Raw genomic sequence first — 20,052 nt, forward strand, 5'->3', positions numbered from 1 at the left:
AAGGCAGCTAGCTATCACCACTCACCGCCAACTCTTGAATTACTCTTTTTACCAACTATAACACTTCCATAACTGAAACGGCGAGGACGTTTGATGTGAAGGGATTTGAACCCTCGACCCTCAGATTAAGAGTCGAGCCTATGATCATTACATATGACTGACTACTTTAAGAAATTCATATAACTTCCAATGACTAACCCAAGTATTGCAATTGTTGTATAAATATACTGTGTGTGCATGTGTATAAAAATATTTTACTTTTGACTTCCTGACTAATTTGACATTTTGTATCTGTTAATAAAAATAAGAAACTGACAAAATAGTGCGAGTAAGTTAAACGTACTATGGTTGTAACTAGAAAGTTTAAATATATTATTAACAGCAAATTTATTATGCTAATGAATTCACGCACAACTCAGTAGAAGTTGTACTTCAGTCGTTGTATATGTTCGACATTGTAAACCCTATAACAATCTTTTTTCATTCTATACAGAAAACTATGTTGAACTGTAGTGAGACATGATTTAATCATTGACTTCTATATATATTAGTGCCAATACATTTAAGCTTATTTGACTTATATTTACCTTTTCTGGCTTAAAACTGACTGGATGGATTTCCCAGTGATGAATAAATTTGATATCTCAGAGAAATAAAGTGAACACATTACGAATACACATATCTTAGATTCCGATTAATTCTACAGAGGTTGAATACTTTATAATAAAACGTTTTTGGAGCTTCACCACGTCATTAAAGTCGTAGTCGCAACGCCCTATCATGTCCTACCTGACAGCCGTGCATCTTACTAATAGCTCCTCAAAATTAGTTTAGCTTGTTTTGAATTTTGCGCAAAACTTCTTGATGGATATCTGCGCTAACCGTCCCTAATTTTGCAACGATGGGCCAGAAAGAAGGCAGCTAATTAATACCACCCATTGCTAACTCTTGGACTTCTCTTTTACCAAAGAATAACCTTGCAGTATGATTCCCATTGCAAAAGGCTCCGATGTAAAGGAGTCATACCAAAGGTGCACCACTACTCCTTCAAAGCTTTCCATAAGTCATCGAGTTACGAGGACGACGGTTTTCAAGCACCTGTTTAAACAGACAGATCACACAGAAACCCATAAAATCGTTTAGCGACTTGATCGGCATGTTTGTTTGTTGTTTTTAATTTTGCACATAGCTAATTGAGGACTATCTATGCCAGTCACCTCCAATTTGAAGCAACAGACTAGGAGAGTGCAACTGATTAACACCACCCACCGAAAATTCTAAGGTTTCTCCTTACCAATGATTTATAACATCCTTATGGTTAAAAGTGTGAGCATGCTCAGTGATGGGATTTTAAGTCGTGACTCGCAAATTGCGAGTCAAATACCCTAACTAATAGACCATGCCAGTTCCATGATTAGTATGTAGTAAGATGTAAATACTTATTTCATTCTTCAGCTGCTTGTAGTAGTGAGTAGGTGAACAGGTATATCGTGAAAACAATTTATGTTGCTTTCCAGACGGAGATTCTTCTTAATTGTATCATGTTCCGTTGTGTGAGAAACAGACGCCTTTTGCTACCGATATTTTTGTGACATTGTTTGAAACAGCTGGGATTTTATTTATTGCAGGTCACTTTCTGGGTGGACCTGAGACCCCACGATGATCCACATTCTTTTTTTTTTCCTTTTCAAACGCCATTTAGTACAAGGGATATCTCAGTCTTGAAAATTCTAATCCCGAATCTGAATGTATGAATATATGACATCAAAAAGAGACATTACACATCTTTCTCAAAAGCGATTTATTGTCTGTGGCATCAGATTTCCTACAAAATATCAAGCAATGTAGTTCTGATAAATGTATTTCTAGTGCGGCTTCATATCGGCAATGAGTGTCACGTAACTTCCTGATTTGCATATTCAAAATCATTTAAATATAACGTGCTCAGCCTTCTGTACACTCATTAACATTGAATATCAAATATTTCAAAACAGCTGTTCCTATATACATTATATACCATATACTTTCTTATGATTGCATTCATTAAAAAGTTATTAAAGTTATATCGATAGATTTTAGTTCTTCTCGTTCATTTTGTTCTAAATTTCGTTATGGAATCTATTCACAATCATTGCTGCCAAAACTGATTTACGAAAAAACACAACATTAGCGCCTCTCACAGTAAATAAGCTTTCATTTTGTATGCTACTTCAATTATATCATTTGTTGAGGTACCTGCTTGTTAGATTGCGTGCACACATATTTAATATCGCCTAATTTAAAAGCATTCTAGTCAGGGATAGGGAACTTTGAGAAATGAGCTAAATTATTTATATCAATAAGGTGAATTCAGTTTTACTTAATACTATACACTGACTGGCTCATCCTGAGTGTTTTGTTTTGAATTTCGCGCAACGCTACTCGAGGGTTATCTGCGCCAGCGTCCCTAATTTATTAGTGTAAGAATAGGGGGAAGGCAGCTAGTTATCACCACCCACCGCCAACTCTTTTACCAACGAATAGTGGGATTGACCGTCACATTATAACGCTCCCATTAGTGGTGGTGGTGTCTTTTCTGTAGTTCTACACTGCTAAATTTGGGACAGCTAGCGCAGATAGCTCTCGTGTAGCTCTGCGCGAAATTCAAACCAAACTGAGAGTGAGTACACGTATCGCCATCTATTGGCGATTGAGTAACTATTCTCAATTTTCAAGTCACTATCGACTCTTCTTTTGGGTGCGTTATCGATCATTGATAAATTTTATTTTTACTTGTACAATCAATAAAACCGCTATCGTATTAATGCATTCAACATTAAACCATTAATCATGGCTTGGCTGAATCTTGGAATGATGTATCATTAACAGCATTCTACTGCGATCGACCACATTAAACTACATTCACTAATAAATCACTTACAAACATAAAAGTAAACATCGGACGCATAATATGAAAAAAAATATACAAATTATATCCTGCACTCATCTGATAATAACAACCGAGTAAGGCATGTTTATACAACGCCTAAAGCCGTCTTTAGAATTAAATTTTGAACAACGAACTGCATATCTCACGGGCATTACCGCATGAAGTAAAATTGTAATATGAATTATTATTCAGCCAAACATACTGGCGCAGCATAAGTTAACGATTCGTTAAACGTATTTGTACTATAAATACAGAATTAAAGATGTTTCACATAAGAATATGCTGTCAAAACACACACGTTTGAATGGTGACAGCTATTTAGCCAATGTATTGCTTAGCCCAGTGCAACTCAAAACATTGAATACGAAAGTCACGTTGGATTGTTTTGATGAAAATGTATAAGTAACATTGTATTAAATCCATATTATTATGAATCAATACGAAACCTAAGCTAAGAAGTGCACATAGCACTAGTATTCACCTTTATCAACAATGACACTCAGAACTTCATTTGAAAACCATGATTCATCCATCAATCTGCGATAGTTAGCTTTAATTTTAAGCTCACTACAATAACTTATTGTTCAATGTCAGTGTGATATGCTCTGGAATACAGAAAACCCCATTTTATTATTATTATTACTATCCAGTTTTGTCAAAGATAGATTGTTTCTGGTTTGTTTTTAATTTCGCGTAAAGCTACACGAGGGCTATCTGCGCTAGCTATCCCTACTTTAGCAATGTAAAACTTGAAGGAATTACTTAGTTCAGTAATTGGAATCTAAACATGGCATTTTGTGTTCATAATTCTGATAACCCTTCAAAAGTAAGACTTATTCTTTCTTGTCCAAGTCTATATTTCATTCATTCTTGTCATTATGTGAGATTTTGTATTACATTCATTTGTTTCAGATATTTTTGTAAAGCTAAAAAAGGTCTATCTGTGGCAGATGTACCTGACTTTCAAAAGCTATATTAAGTAGAAGACAAACAGTCAAAAGCATCCAGTGCCAACCCTTGGCTTATTCTTAATTGAGTAATAGAATTTTACCATCACTTTCCTAACATATCCATAGTGCACAAAATTGATTTTGCACTAACTTGACACAAACCTTGAACCCTTAGATTCACATGTCCAACATACCAACGATTATGTTACTTTATCTAGTCCTTCTCTTTTAAAATTTATTTACAATAACCATTAATAACCAGATTATGGTACTGTTTCATTCCCTCAAACAAATACTGAGTTTAACATTTATAATGATTGACATAGCCAAAGAGTGGGGGTTTTGCATGTTAAAATCACTGATACAGTTAGACTGGTTTCAGTTAATGTATGAAAAATTGTTAATATAACCAACAACAGATAAGTTTTTAAGGTGAGCAAAATTCCTGACACAAAATAGTTCAGCTGTATTTTTGTACTTTTTTCATATAGAAATGTCCAATATATTTAATCACTTTGAATTTGTTTAAATCCAAAGTAACATCTTGTGAAAACTAGAAAGTTTGGATTTATTTGATAGAAAAATAGCTTTACTAACATGACTGACCAGTTCCTGATCTACCTAACATATCACCACATTGAAGCAACTGTAAGATCAGTTCCTGTTCTTCCTTATGCATCAAATTGTTGAAACAAAGTTCAACCACTTTGATTTAGTAGAGCTGATGCTTAGTTGTACTACTTTAAAAAACATTTCACAGAAGAACAGGAACACCCTAACTCACTTGCAGTTTTATTCTATTAAATAACTTAGTGTGAAGCAGTAGTCATGTTAAATAACAAGTGAAAGCTTTGAACAAAATGTAGATTAGTAAATCATCTTACAGCTGTTGAAACTATTTACCTCACAGCTACAAAATATAACTTCCATCAAATACAATAGAAAAGCTATTGAGAGATACAAATAACATCAAAATTATAAGTTTATAATAAAGAGAAAATAATAGAAGTAAAAATAGCTAAGCCAGATCTCTTTATGCTGAAAGAACTGATATGTATTTATTATTATAACATTATAATTAACTATTTTGGCTACTAAAAAAGATCACAACTTTTGAACAAAATATAATTTTGTAGTTATAATAAATAAACTCATTGGTAACAATATTGTATGCCTTAATCCATCTGTTTATCTCATGAAATTGGGTGTGTGAAATAAAATATGTGATGAGTTACCGAAGAAGAAAAAACAGTCTGAAGATGTGACAGCTTTTAACAGTGAAAAGCCTCCAAATTATAAAGGATGATTACAACAATAAAACATTCTGCAAAAGAAATCCAGATTGTTATGTGTGGTTAGATTGTTTCCAAGTTTTAATGTATGACGTTTTAACATAAATCAACAATTTCTGTACAACAGAGGTCATATTTTTATTTCTTCTGTCAAAGGCCAAATACGTTTCTGACTTCTAAAATAAGTTCATTAAATGTTGTTTCCAAAAAGTGGGTGTTCTAATCTCTTTAGTGCACGTTAAAGTCCTGAACCCTAAACATATGATTTTCTCTTGCCTGATCTTCAGTATCAAAACATAAGCCTCTTGGAACCTTTTTAATTCAATAAAAGCATAAACTGGTTTAGAGGCATTACGATGTGGTATTATTCCATGATTTTAGAAAGTTATTAAAGTGCTTATCTAAGATGATAGTATTAAGATGTGGTATTATTCCATGATTTTAGAAAGTTATTAAAGTGCTTATCTAAGATAATAGTATTAAGATGTGGTATTATTCCATGATTTTAGAAAGTTATTAAAGTGCTTATCTAAGATGATAGTATTAAGATGTGGTATTATTCCATGATTTTAGAAAGTTATTAAAGTGCTTATCTAAGATGATAATATTAAGATGTGGTATTATTCCATGATTTTAGAAAGTTATTAAAGTGCTTATCTAAGATGATAGTATTAAGATGTGGTATTATTCCATGATTTTAGAAAGTTATTAAAGTGCTTATCTAAGATGATAGTATTACGATGTGGTATTATTCCATGATTTTAGAAAGTTATTAAAGTGCTTATCTAAGATAATAGTATTAAGATGTGGTATTATTCCATGATTTTAGAAAGTTATTAAAGTGCTTATCTAAGATGATAGTATTACGATGTGGTATTATTCCATGATTTTAGAAAGTTATTAAAGTGCTTATCTAAGATGATAGTATTAAGATGCGGTATTATTCCCTGATTTTAGAAAGTTATTAAAGTGCTTATCTAAGATGATAGTATTAAGATGTGGTATTATTCCATGATTTTAGAAAGTTATTAAAGTGCTTATCTAAGATGATAGTATTAAGATGTGGTATTATTCCCTGATTTTAGAAAGTTATTAAAGTGCTTATCTAAGATGATAGTATTAAGATGTGGTATTATTCCTGATTTTAGAAAGTTATTAAAGTGCTTATCTAAGATGATAGTATTAAGATGTGGTATTATTCCCTGATTTTAGAAAGTTATTAAAGTGCTTATCTAAGATGATAGTATTAAGATGTGGTATTATTCCCTGATTTTAGAAAGTTATTAAAGTGCTTATCTAAGATGATAGTATTACGATGTGGTATTATTCCATGATTTTAGAAAGTTATTAAAGTGCTTATCTAAGATGATAGTATTAAGATGTGGTATTATTCCCTGATTTTAGAAAGTTATTAAAGTGCTTATCTAAGATGATAATATTAAGATGTGGTATTATTCCATGATTTTAGAAAGTTATTAAAGTGCTTATCTAAGATGATAATATTAAGATGTGGTATTATTCACTGATTTTAGAAAGTTATTAAAGTGCTTATCTAAGATGATAGTATTAAGATGTGGTATTATTCCATGATTTTAGAAAGTTATTAAAGTGCTTATCTAAGATGATAGTATTAAGATGTGGTATTATTCCATGATTTTAGAAAGTTATTAAAGTGCTTATCTAAGATGATAATATTAAGATGTGGTATTATTCCATGATTTTAGAAAGTTATTAAAGTGCTTATCTAAGATAATAGTATTAAGATGTGGTATTATTCCCTGATTTTAGAAAGTTATTAAAGTGCTTATCTAAGATGATAGTATTAAGATGTGGTATTATTCCATGATTTTAGAAAGTTATTAAAGTGCTTATCTAAGATGATAGTATTACGATGTGGTATTATTCCCTGATTTTAGAAAGTTATTAAAGTGCTTATCTAAGATAATAGTATTAAGATGTGGTATTATTCCCTGATTTTAGAAAGTTATTAAAGTGCTTATCTAAGATGATAGTATTAAGATGTGGTATTATTCCTGATTTTAGAAAGTTATTAAAGTGCTTATCTAAGATGATAGTATTAAGATGTGGTATTATTCCATGATTTTGGAAAGTTAGTAAAGTGCTTATCTAAGATGATAGTATTAAGATGTGGTACTATTCCCTGATTTTAGAAAGTTATTAAAGTGCTTATCTAAGATGATAGTATTAAGATGTGGTATTATTCCCTGATTTTAGAAAGTTATTAAAGTGCTTATCTAAGATGATAGTATTAAGATGTGGTATTATTCCATGATTTTAGAAAGTTATTAAAGTGCTTATCTAAGATGATAGTATTAAGATGTGGTATTATTCCCTGATTTTAGAAAGTTATTAAAGTGCTTATCTAAGATGATAGTATTAAGATGTGGTATTATTCCCTGATTTTAGAAAGTTATTAAAGTGCTTATCTAAGATGATAGTATTAAGATGTGGTATTATTCCATGATTTTAGAAAGTTATTAAAGTGCTTATCTAAGATGATAGTATTAAGATGTGGTATTATTCCTGATTTTAGAAAGTTATTAAAGTGCTTATCTAAGATGATAGTATTAAGATGTGGTATTATTCCATGATTTTAGAAAGTTATTAAAGTGCTTATCTAAGATGATAACATTAAGATGTGGTATTATTCCATGATTTTAGAAAGTTATTAAAGTGCTTATCTAAGATGATAATATTAAGATGTGGTATTATTCCCTGATTTTAGAAAGTTATTAAAGTGCTTATCTAAGATGATAGTATTAAGATGTGGTATTATTCCATGATTTTAGAAAGTTATTAAAGTGCTTATCTAAGATGATAGTATTAAGATGTGGTATTATTCCATGATTTTAGAAAGTTATTAAAGTGCTTATCTGAGATGATAGTATTAAGATGTGGTATTATTCCCTGATTTTAGAAAGTTATTAAAGTGCTTATCATGATTTTTAGAAAGTTATTAGGAGTGTATAAGATGATAGTATTAAGATGTGGTATTATTCCATGATTTTAGAAAGTTATTAAAGTGCTTATCTAAGATGATAGTATTAAGATGTGGTATTATTCCATGATTTTAGAAAGTTATTAAAGTGCTTATCTAAGATGATAGTATCAAGATGTGGTATTATTCCATGATTTTAGAAAGTTATTAAAGTGCTTATCTAAGATGATAGTATTAAGATGTGGTATTATTCCATGATTTTAGAAAGTTATTAAAGTGCTTATCTAAGATGATAATATTAAGATGTGGTATTATTCCATGATTTTAGAAAGTTATTAAAGTGCTTATCTAAGATGATAGTATTAAGATGTGGTATTATTCCCTGATTTTAGAAAGTTATTAAAGTGCTTATCTAAGATGATAGTTTTAAGATGTGGTATTATTCCCTGATTTTAGAAAGTTATTAAAGTGCTTATCTAAGATGATAGTATTAAGATGTGGTATTATTCCCTGATTTTAGAAAGTTATTAAAGTGCTTATCTAAGATGATAGTATTAAGATGTGGTATTATTCCCTGATTTTAGAAAGTTATTAAAGTGCTTATCTAAGATGATAGTATTACGATGTGGTATTATTCCATGATTTTAGAAAGTTATTAAAGTGCTTATCTAAGATGATAGTATTAAGATGTGGTATTATTCCCTGATTTTAGAAAGTTATTAAAGTGCTTATCTAAGATGATAATATTAAGATGTGGTATTATTCCATGATTTTAGAAAGTTATTAAAGTGCTTATCTAAGATGATAATATTAAGATGTGGTATTATTCACTGATTTTAGAAAGTTATTAAAGTGCTTATCTAAGATGATAGTATTAAGATGTGGTATTATTCCATGATTTTAGAAAGTTATTAAAGTGCTTATCTAAGATGATAGTATTAAGATGTGGTATTATTCCATGATTTTAGAAAGTTATTAAAGTGCTTATCTAAGATGATAATATTAAGATGTGGTATTATTCCATGATTTTAGAAAGTTATTAAAGTGCTTATCTAAGATAATAGTATTAAGATGTGGTATTATTCCCTGATTTTAGAAAGTTATTAAAGTGCTTATCTAAGATGATAGTATTAAGATGTGGTATTATTCCATGATTTTAGAAAGTTATTAAAGTGCTTATCTAAGATGATAGTATTACGATGTGGTATTATTCCCTGATTTTAGAAAGTTATTAAAGTGCTTATCTAAGATAATAGTATTAAGATGTGGTATTATTCCCTGATTTTAGAAAGTTATTAAAGTGCTTATCTAAGATGATAGTATTAAGATGTGGTATTATTCCCTGATTTTAGAAAGTTATTAAAGTGCTTATCTAAGATGATAGTATTAAGATGTGGTATTATTCCATGATTTTGGAAAGTTAGTAAAGTGCTTATCTAAGATGATAGTATTAAGATGTGGTACTATTCCCTGATTTTAGAAAGTTATTAAAGTGCTTATCTAAGATGATAGTATTAAGATGTGGTATTATTCCCTGATTTTAGAAAGTTATTAAAGTGCTTATCTAAGATGATAGTATTAAGATGTGGTATTATTCCATGATTTTAGAAAGTTATTAAAGTGCTTATCTAAGATGATAGTATTAAGATGTGGTATTATTCCCTGATTTTAGAAAGTTATTAAAGTGCTTATCTAAGATGATAGTATTAAGATGTGGTATTATTCCCTGATTTTAGAAAGTTATTAAAGTGCTTATCTAAGATGATAGTATTAAGATGTGGTATTATTCCATGATTTTAGAAAGTTATTAAAGTGCTTATCTAAGATGATAGTATTAAGATGTGGTATTATTCCCTGATTTTAGAAAGTTATTAAAGTGCTTATCTAAGATGATAGTATTAAGATGTGGTATTATTCCATGATTTTAGAAAGTTATTAAAGTGCTTATCTAAGATGATAATATTAAGATGTGGTATTATTCCATGATTTTAGAAAGTTATTAAAGTGCTTATCTAAGATGATAATATTAAGATGTGGTATTATTCCCTGATTTTAGAAAGTTATTAAAGTGCTTATCTAAGATGATAGTATTAAGATGTGGTATTATTCCATGATTTTAGAAAGTTATTAAAGTGCTTATCTAAGATGATAGTATTAAGATGTGGTATTATTCCATGATTTTAGAAAGTTATTAAAGTGCTTATCTGAGATGATAGTATTAAGATGTGGTATTATTCCCTGATTTTAGAAAGTTATTAAAGTGCTTATCTAAGATGATAGTATTAAGATGTGGTATTATTCCATGATTTTAGAAAGTTATTAAAGTGCTTATCTAAGATGATAGTATTAAGATGTGGTATTATTCCATGATTTTAGAAAGTTATTAAAGTGCTTATCTAAGATGATAGTATCAAGATGTGGTATTATTCCATGATTTTAGAAAGTTATTAAAGTGCTTATTTAAGATGATAGTATTAAGATGTGGTATTATTCCATGATTTTAGAAAGTTATTAAAGTGCTTATCTAAGATGATAATATTAAGATGTGGTATTATTCCATGATTTTAGAAAGTTATTAAAGTGCTTATCTAAGATGATAGTATTAAGATGTGGTATTATTCCATGATTTTAGAAAGTTATTAAAGTGCTTATCTAAGATGATAGTATTAAGATGTGGTATTATTCCCTGATTTTAGAAAGTTATTAAAGTGCTTATCTAAGATGATAGTATTAAGATGTGGTATTATTCCATGATTTTAGAAAGTTATTAAAGTGCTTATCTAAGATGATAGTATTAAGATGTGGTATTATTCCCTGATTTTAGAAAGTTATTAAAGTGCTTATCTAAGATGATAGTATTAAGATGTGGTATTATTCCCTGATTTTAGAAAGTTATTAAAGTGCTTATCTAAGATGATAGTATTAAGATGTGGTATTATTCCTGATTTTAGAAAGTTATTAAAGTGCTTATCTAAGATGATAGTATTAAGATGTGGTATTATTCCATGATTTTAGAAAGTTATTAAAGTGCTTATCTAAAATGATAGTATTAAGATGTGGTATTATTCCTGATTTTAGAAAGTTATTAAAGTGCTTATCTAAGATGATAGTATTAAGATGTGGTATTATTCCATGATTTTAGAAAGTTATTAAAGTGCTTATCTAAAATGATAGTATTAAGATGTGGTATTATTCCTGATTTTAGAAAGTTATTAAAGTGCTTATCTAAGATGATAGTATTAAGATGTGGTATTATTCCATGATTTTAGAAAGTTATTAAAGTGCTTATCTAAGATGATAGTATTAAGATGTGGTATTATTCCCTGATTTTAGAAAGTTATTAAAGTGCTTATCTAAGATGATAGTATTAAGATGTGGTATTATTCCCTGATTTTAGAAAGTTATTAAAGTGCTTATCTAAGATGATAGTATTAAGATGTGGTATTATTCCTGATTTTAGAAAGTTATTAAAGTGCTTATCTAAGATGATAGTATTAAGATGTGGTATTATTCCTGATTTTAGAAAGTTATTAAAGTGCTTATCTAAGATGATAGTATTAAGATGTGGTATTATTCCCTGATTTTAGAAAGTTATTAAAGTGCTTATCTAAGATGATAATATTAAGATGTGGTATTATTCCATGATTTTAGAAAGTTATTAAAGTGCTTTTATAAGATGATAGTATTAAGATGTGGTGTTATTCCCTGATTTTAGAAAGTTATTAAAGTGCTTATCTAAGATGATAGTATTAAGATGTGGTATTATTCCCTGATTTTAGAAAGTTATTAAAGTGCTTATCTAAGATGATAGTATTAAGATGTGGTATTATTCCCTGATTTTAGAAAGTTATTAAAGTGCTTATCTAAGATGATAGTATTAAGATGTGGTATTATTCCCTGACTTTAGAAAGTTATTAAAGTGCTTATCTAAGATGATAGTATTAAGATGTGGTATTATTCCATGATTTTAGAAAGTTATTAAAGTGCTTATCTAAGATGATAATATTAAGATGTGGTATTATTCCCTGATTTTAGAAAGTTATTAAAGTGCTTATCTAAGATAATAGTATTAAGATGTGGTATTATTCCATGATTTTAGAAAGTTATTAAGGTGCTTATCTAAGATGATAGTATTAAGATGTGGTATTATTCCCTGATTTTAGAAAGTTATTAAAGTGCTTATCTAAAATGATAGTACGTGTAGCATCCTAGAAATATGAACAACTGAAAAGTATGAATAACTTTCAGTTTTTAAATATGTTTGGTTCTTAAAATACAATCATTTCACTGATAATTTTCAAAGACTGAGGAAACCTACCTTTGTTTGGCTTTGGAATCCCATATTTCTCATGAGGGCGATCAGATAGGGCCCCATCTTCAGCAGAAACTTTAATAGCATAAGCTTGCTTTTCTTCCCTGTCAAATTCTATTTTTGTGAAAATGGTGCCAGTTTCTTCGTCAATTGTGAAGTATCTATCACCACCTTCCTCAATTTTATAATAAACCTAAAAACCACATTAGTATCACAAACAAAAAAGTTGGTTTTCTAAAGATTAAATCTGTTCCTTGAATAATGCAATTACACTTAGATTTATAAAGTTATACGTATTGAACCTGGTTTCTAGTAGTGTAAGTGCTCAGACATATTACTGTGTCACTGCAGGAGCATTCAAGAAAAACAGGATGGTAATGCATATAAAATTAAAGAAAATAAACAAAGGAAACATTCATTTTTGCTATATAAATATTGGATTCCTGTTTTTTCAAAACAGAAGAAGAAAAAAAATGTGATAAATATTTGTTTCACAGAGTAAAAATAAAAGTAAAAAAATAGCAGTCATTGCTAATTCTTTCATACAGAGTTAACTGTAATAGCCTGCCATATTAGGGAAGACAGTAATAATAAGTAATAATACAATACATGCCACATATTAGGTCTTGAACTCCTGTGGTACGTTTAGAAAACGTTTGTTGAAACTTCTTATTATACATATAAAATATTAATAAATAAAGTTTAAACTAAGTTTCATAAAATAGCATTTCTTCAAGGTCCTATTTATTTTGATATTTTTATATAGTTTTTAATTTTTAAAATCAAATACATAATTTGCCTCACAGACTTTAAATAATTATAAAAAACAACTTAACAATTTACTGAAGGTTCACAAAACTGACTTTTACATTTGTCAATAGAGGGAAGCACATAAGTTTAGCTTGAGGAGTCAATTTCTTCCAATTAATAAATACATAACTGCCATATCATAGCATTAGAATGAAACAAGTAACTGTAGGCGATGCACAAATATTTTATGAATAGATTAAACTTTCACTTACAAAATCACTGATATGCATTTGAATATCACATATGAACAGGTTCAAGAAAAGCTGATAAAAAATCTTAACTCTATCTCTACCTTATTATTAGGATAAGTTCCATCTTTATCAACAGCTGTTACAGTGGTCACTTTAGTCATTGGAGGCATGCCCTCTAATACTGTTTCTTGTTCTGTTTCAATAAATAACGGGATTTCGTCATTCACATCTTCCAGCACAATGTAAACTGTGCATTCAGCTGCTAACACGTTTACACCATTGTTCTGAAAAATACAGAATGTCTATGAAAAACTTTATGTTAAATGGCATTATTCAGTGAAATACATTTTAATGAAATTATAATGTTTATATGGACATCTAAGTGCATAGAACAATTGTAGGTCTGATATAATAACGTTGTATTATCAGTGCAGCTGGTAAAACTATAAAATATACATGTTCATGATGAGTAAACATGAATGGAAAGCAACTGCCTCTTGTAAAAATGCAAGAGTAGAGAATGAAGCTTTAAAAGTCTTCAGTTTTTTGTCTTCTCAAAAGTCTTCAGTTTTTTGTCTTCAGATCACCATTTGTAAGATGTTACAGACGCTATGTTCACGACTTCATCGTTATCTCGCCCCACGTCATAAATTTAGCATCTTTCCTAGAACATCTTAATTCTATATGCAAGAGTCTACCTCATCATGTAAACAGAGAAACGAAACAACAACAATCTACTGTTTCTTGATGTACTCATCAGAAGACAAGAAAGGAAAAACAATGCAGCAATATACAGAAAACCTGCCCACACTGACAGGTATCTATACTTCCAGTCCTGTCATTCAACCTTGGTAAAATGTGGTATGATTCAATGCCTAAATAAGAAAGTATATGTGTTGAGACATCCATCAATACAGAGTGCCAGAAATTTTAAGTGTTTTAAACAAATCAGTCTTCACCAAAAACTCACTGACAAAAACCACGATAGAAAGAAAACATAATAAGAACACTACTGCTACAATTTATCTCTCCTAAGTACAAAGTTTCAGTGAAAAAATCAAATGCATAGATGCCCAATGGAAATTTATCAAGACAATAAGAGTTCATTCTAGTGAAAACTAAAGAGAAACTTAGTAACAAAAAATTCAAAAACATTATCTATGAAATTCCATGTTCCTGGAATTAAATATACATTGGAAAAACAGGAAAAAGACTCAGACAAGAATAAAAGAACATGAACACAGCACATGAAAATACAAAATTCAGCCACTGGAGAATACACCATGTCAACTGGACACAACATAAACTGGGATAAAACTAGTCATCAACACAGACAAATTTTGAAAACAAGAAAAGTTGGTTGATTTATTTGGTGTTTTATGGCACAAAGCAGCTATGCTATCTGCATCAAACATCTGGTAAAAAGTTAAAATTAAAGTAAATTTATTAAAATTCATAAAAGGAAATTAAGATAAAACAAAACAAAGTTAAATAAAAACATAAATAGCATAAAACCAATGTTTACATCTAATCTACAGCAGTAAGGGAAAACTACAGTAACACAAGTTGTAAAAGACTTTCTGTAGCATAATTGTAATTATCATAACTCACCAGGAAGACTAACAGGTAAGTACAAAAACCACTGTCAATCACCTGAAGTTGGCCTTTCCAGTCCTGGTTCTGAGTCATTTGATGTTATGGCCATTTTCAAAAATTAAAGTAATAAGAAAACAAGAAAAATGGAAGATTCTTTTTACATTAACAGAATAAATCGTCCACAAAACAGCTTCATAATTAGAGGTGAGTAATCTATGGCTATCATTGGTTGAAACTTCGTAAAGGCTTTCCACCAATCAGAACCACAGATAAATAAACCAATCAAACAAATCTTCCATAATCCACCAGGATACTATAATAACTTGCAACATCTTGCACACACTGACCTGAAGATGAAAGGAAGAGGAATTTGACACATCATCCTTCACACTGTGTTTTTTACAATAGACAACTGTTGTACATTCTAGTTTATTCATCTACAGTAATGATTTAAGAGGAGTACCTTACAGTCCATTCTTTCCCTATTAATAATGTTCTTTGAGACAGCCCTCATTACAGATTATCACTCTGCCATGCAACATCTATTGCATTAAGAAGCATCTGTGCAATACACTGAGATGAATATTGTTTGCCTCCTCTTTTTCCATATCATCCAAAGTCTATTCACCTATGTGAACAATGACCACCGAAATCCTGTTTCGGCAACCCAAAGAAGGCAATTAAAGATGGCTGTAAATGGTACAACATGAATTATATTTTTATCCTGAGGAACTCTCATACTGACTTAAACATTTAATTGGATGCTTTGCTTTGAGAGAGCACTGACGTGTTAGTCTTATAGTATACTGGCATCACCTTGGTATTTTTTCATGATTTTTTGGAGATTTAGCTTACCCTTACAGCTGTAGCCTGCAACCACCATAAATCCCTTGGTCTTTGCCTCATGGTTTGCACCATTTTTAAATGTTTTACCACTAGTAATAGGACCTTCACATTATCCTACCAGTTAACTGCAACACGTAGATCAGTATACTGATCTAAAGTGCTCCAGTTTTGGGTCTTCTCCTGAAATTCAGTGCACCTCTTATTTTTGTGTAATAACTCTTTTACCGGAACTGCATGAAGAAATTCAGAGTGTCTAATCATCTGTGTAATGACAATGAAAGGTCGGGGACACATGGATAATTATATGTGTATTTAATAGGGAACCCTCTATATCAGCTTTCTAATCATGAGTATAGGTTTATCTTCATTCTGTAAATAAACTTGCCATAAAAAATTCACATAAGTTGATCACTCAGATTCTTTGACAATTTTATTGAGACAAAAGAAAAAGACACACTCTTTAAAGATTAGAAGTTTAGAAGATCAGTAAACTACCTCGTACAGTTTAATATTCTTATGTGAAAGGACTTAATTTCAGATACTATTATATTTTTTTACAGCAAACAAGCTCCATTACAGTTACTTTCCATAATATAACTCACCTCAACTCTAATGGTCAGATTATACTGTTGTAGTTTCTCATAGTCTAAAGGATAGTTAACTATGATGTCAGCCCACATCTCATTATAGCTTTCAGGCCGAGGAGTCAGGTAAAAGGTATCCTTGCTGTTTGTTTGCTCAGTGCTTCCTTTCATCAGTGTGTAAAAAACTGCTGGGTCATCTGGAATCCCAGACCTACATACACACACCACTAGTACTTAATGGGCATTTAATATTTATAGGAAAAGTACATTATGTGAGGACCTCACGGTAAGACATGGAAATATCTATAGGGCTTACAATCACTATAGTACCTCTGAACAGGGAATACATCTGTAAAATATATAATAATGAAGTAATATCACACCCTAATATCTATTTATCTATGAAACAACAAGAGTTGCAAAAAGTACACAATTTTTATAGAAGAAAACAAAGAAAAATTAATATATATATATATATATATATATTAAGTCAAATAATTATCTAGGAGTTATGACATTGTTAAAGACAATGTCATCATTTGTACAATGGTGCTATGGAATATGGCTATACTTAAAGTTTATAAAAAAAAATGCATATACTATTTTTCAGTTCAACAATATATAAGTATATTTACAAGTTGGCTCCAACTGTGTTCTCAATAACCATATTATAAAATATTATACACTTCATTTTTCATGGCATACCAGCATATCCTACAGTATATATATAGTACATATACATAATACTAAAGCATAGTATCAGTGCAAATATGTAGTATCAGTATATATAGTACCAGTATAGTGTGCTAGTAATAGGAAGTACACAGTACAAGTACATAATACCACTATACAGTGCCAGTTCATAGTGCCAGCATATACTACTAGTATACAGTATCAGTATATAGTGTTAGCACATAGTAACAGTACTTGCCTGTTAAACAATTAATTGGAAATTCAACAAATGTGACTGCATGAGCAAAATCTAAAAACATTACACACCTTCACTCCTTCCAAAATCGTTCTAGTGTAGTAATAATCTAAACTGACACAACTAAATTCATTTTGTGAACAAGAAATAATAAACCTAAAACAAGTTTACAAAGATGTTACGGTGTCACTTGAACTAGTCACTTGGTAAAAAGGTTTCTTCTCAAGGAAGTGTGCAACATCTTAACTGTTGTAAGAAGACGAGATATTTTATAATGTTTAAAAGTTAAATAGTTTTTATAATCGACCAAAAGAATTTTTAAACCTGCTTACCTTAAACTTATCATTACTCAGAACAATTAACATGAGAAAGCCACCTAAGTTCACTCACATCACTGATGACAATAAGTAATGTGAGTGAACTTACTACAGTCAATAGTTCACAAATCACTAGAATGCTTACTTAATAAGTACGTGCATAATAAATATGTAGAAAAAATATCAATTTAACTAGATTTACACATACGTCACAACATCCATGTACGCTGGAAAACCTACCCACTGACAAATACCTACATTCCAGTCCTACCATTTAACCTTTATAAAATGTGCACTGTGAAAACAACCACTCATTGTGCCTTATTGTATAATAAAAAGTGAATAACTTGCACCATTCAGGATAGAAAATAAAACTGTTTCTAAAATTAAATAAAGCCGTTTAACACAATATGGTAAATATTAATACTTAAAGAGGGAAGAAAATACAAAGAATGGGCGAAGGGACGATTATGCATCTAGCAAAATACACATTGATGTAATACATCAATACATCTAGTAAAATACACATTGATGTAATACATCAATACATCTAGTAAAATACACATTGATGTAATACATCAATACATCTAGTAAAATACACATTGATGTAAATTAATGTACTTAAAAATTCTTATTGATTTCAGAACTGCCAATAATAGTTGATACCCCAAGATGTACAAAAGGACTTAAAACACAGATAAAATGATAAAGCTTGACTGCTCAAATGTGTGTAGTGAAGAAAACACTTTGCAGTCAGTAAGACAGCCAAAAAGCTTTGATTAGAAACTGATAAATATCATTTAATAGCAAAATCAAGTACAATATCATACAGGCAAGCCTAAAATTACTAGCCTACATTATAATGTTACAACCCAGTTTTTACGACTGTTTAATGTTACCAATGAATCAATGTAACATTGTTATACCATTAGATAAGACATTAAATATATAGTTTAATGTCTTAGATGTTAAATTGACCACATTAATCTGTTTTTAGTTTCATAGATTGTTTCAATATAATATTTTACTGATCCTTCACATTGGTAACAGGACCAAAATGTTCTTTAAATCTGAACACAACGATAATTTCTGTTAAAGATGATAACACACCTAGCTTTCACACTTGTAACCACTTCCCCACGTCCAAGGTTCTCTTTAATCATTATAGGTCCGTAGATAGGTTGATCCCACACTGGGGGGTTGCTGTCTCTGTCTACTACTTCTATTGTTAATTCTACTGTAGTTAAATGTTGTGGTTTTCCTTTATCTAAAGCAACAGCTCGCAGATTGTACTGTTGACGCTAAAAAGAAAACAGAAGTTTGTATTACAGTAAAATCTTAAATGTTCTTATGTGGTAGAATGTTACATAAACTAAATAAGTACTTGTGTCAGAAGTTGAAGAAATGTGACTCTTGTTTCATGAGGTATTAATTTCTTACACCCCAGTTTTTACCACTGTTTAAAGTTACCATTCAAGTTCTATAAGAACATGAATCTTTTAAAAATAACTCAAAACTGAACATTCTATCGAAACACTTCAACCAGTATTATAAAATACAAGTATATTAATTAAAGAAAAGAAAAAAAGATTTTAATTTGTATAAATACCAAGCCAATTTGTATTTATAATTTATTCGAATTATGATTATACCATCCCAGTTATCGATAATTGGGATGCCATTTTATTATGTATATAATTCTGTTTTTTAATTTATTTAAATTGAAAATTACTTTTTACTGTTATTTTTATTGCAAATGTTGAACAAGCACATACATCTAGTGACTTCTGAAGGATAACCCATCCAGATTCAGGGTTGACCTTGAAATAAGTGATATCTGATGGATCATATGGAGCAGATAGGTTGTACATTACAGCTCCATTATCATCAGCATCCTCATCTGAAGCTGAGACACGTAGAATATTTGTACCAACCGGTGTGTCTTGCTTCACGTGTTCTTTGTATTCTTGCCGGTCAAAAAGTGGAGGATTATCGTTGATGTCGGTTATCTCAACTTTAAAAGAACAAGCTCCCTCTAGTGGAGGATTACCTCGGTCAGTAGCTTTTACTGTCACACTCACAAACCGTCCATCTTCTCCTTCTCTATCAAATACCTGTAAGAAAACAAATTTAAATCTCTTTGCGAATCTAGGTCTTTAAAAGTACTTGATAAAATAGAAAAAAAATAAATAAATTTGTGTTTCAAACAGTGGAATGAAAAAGAAAGTTCAACCCTTGAGCAGACAATTATTCCTAACTTAATATATGAAATCAAGTAAATTTAGCTATTTACTTTAGTTGTTAGTTCTACAGGACAATGTTCTTGCTTTGCAAAATA

The 20,052-nt window shown here is 30.1% G+C and overlaps 1 pseudogene across 1 annotated transcript in view; it reads right to left on the reverse strand.

Annotated features, from left to right (window-relative positions):
• The window catches only part of LOC143250338 (neural-cadherin-like), a 393,110-nt pseudogene that overhangs the window by 349,090 nt on the left and 23,968 nt on the right, over window positions 1–20,052 (reverse strand). Inside the window, exons 8-12 of the transcript XR_013028146.1 lie at window positions 19,490–19,828; window positions 18,825–19,015; window positions 16,488–16,680; window positions 13,545–13,727; window positions 12,449–12,635 (exon numbers count right to left, since the gene is read on the reverse strand). The product of XR_013028146.1 is annotated as a neural-cadherin-like (transcript). The remainder of the gene's footprint in view (window positions 1–12,448; window positions 12,636–13,544; window positions 13,728–16,487; window positions 16,681–18,824; window positions 19,016–19,489; window positions 19,829–20,052) is intronic.

The sequence above is a fragment of the Tachypleus tridentatus genome, chromosome 5, assembly GCF_004210375.1.
Source record: "Tachypleus tridentatus isolate NWPU-2018 chromosome 5, ASM421037v1, whole genome shotgun sequence".
Classification (NCBI taxonomy): domain Eukaryota; kingdom Metazoa; phylum Arthropoda; class Merostomata; order Xiphosura; family Limulidae; genus Tachypleus; species Tachypleus tridentatus.